Source organism: Austrofundulus limnaeus, unplaced genomic scaffold (assembly GCF_001266775.1).
Source record: "Austrofundulus limnaeus strain Quisiro unplaced genomic scaffold, Austrofundulus_limnaeus-1.0 Scaffold20, whole genome shotgun sequence".
In the NCBI taxonomy this organism is placed as follows: Eukaryota; Metazoa; Chordata; class Actinopteri; order Cyprinodontiformes; family Rivulidae; genus Austrofundulus; species Austrofundulus limnaeus.
In genome coordinates, this window is record NW_013952422.1 from 2849003 (window position 1) to 2850476 (window position 1474).

Sequence of the window (1474 nt, forward strand, 5' to 3'; positions counted from 1 at the left end):
CTCTCTCTCTCTCTCTCTCTCTCTCTCTCTCTCTCTCTCTCTCTCTCTCTCTCTCTCTCTACCTCTTTCTAATAAATCATCCTGACTGATCCCGCCCCGGGCGTTGGGGGTCCTCCTCTTTAAAGCTCAATCCCACCCCCCGCCCCTCTTTTCATCCCTCTTGAAGAAGCGGAGTTAACCTCTGAAGCTCCATCGCAGCCGGAGCTCCTCTCAGCTGCAGCCCTCCTCTCATTCATTCAAGCAGTCACTCATTCGTTGCTCTTTTATTTGCTCCTTTGAGCGGTGAAAAGCAAACCCCTCCATCCTCCAGAGGCGGGAAGAAGTCAAGAGGGTGCACTTTGACTTTCACCTCTGCTTCCTTTTTAATCCTCATTTGGACAGTGAATTCCACTAGAAAAAAAAATGTTATTCAGTTGCCTTTTTTAAAACTTTTCTTGTTCTTTTTCACTTTATTAAACTTCATGTTTATTTTGGAAAAGAAACAACAACAATTATACCTTAAATAGTTTGGATTTTATTAAATACTCAACAAAATTATTATTATTTTCATTAAAAGAGTTAAAAACCCAAGCTAAAATTTTTATAGCTAAAACTGTTCAACATGTCCAAGAAAATAATGTGAGATCAACGTATAAAAACAATAAAATGGGCGTACCACAGGGCTGCGTTTTAGGCCCACTGCTCTTTTGTCTGTTAAAATAGCCTGTGTGAAGCTCAGAACCAGATGTTAAATCTGCATCTCAGTGTTGATATTGCAGCTTAAATYACTTTACAAAGAGAAAAATTTGCCCCCATATAAATCAGACGGAAAGCTTGTTCAGTACAAATAAATTTGGAAAATAATCTAATGACATTGTTGTTGAAAAGTGCATTGACAGAAAAGAAAACAGTGTTTAAAATAAATCATTACTTGGGTCATTTATAACTATTGGCACTATTATTAATACTTTGTTATGGGAATAATTTTTGTAGTTGGAAGAAGAAAAATATTTCAAAATACTGCCTCACATTAAATAAAACGTAGCAAAAAGCACACAGTTGTTTGTTGTGTGGTTATACTTTATTATTCTTTAAAATACTTGAACATACATTTGAATTTGCTTGAATACATTTTCAGTGCACGATTCTTAAATTGTAAACAAAAACAAACGTGTTTTTCCCCCGTTTGGGTGTTTGTGACATTTGTAACAAAAACACAACAAATTTTTTTTACTTGAATGTTTTTAACTAGAAAAGGAAACAAATTTGTGAATTAGTTTGCAAAGATAAAATAATATTTTTTGTATTTTTAAAGATAATTTGACATCACAATAACCTGCAGAATAAGTTTGTACAAATAAAGGCTGAATAGCAACACCCACACACTCGTCAGTCAGGTCTTTTGGCTCAGTGGCTTTCTTGTTAGATGTTAGTTGTGGCTGCAGTGTGTGTGTGTGTGTGTGTGTGTGTGTGTGTGTGTGTGTGTGTGTGTGTG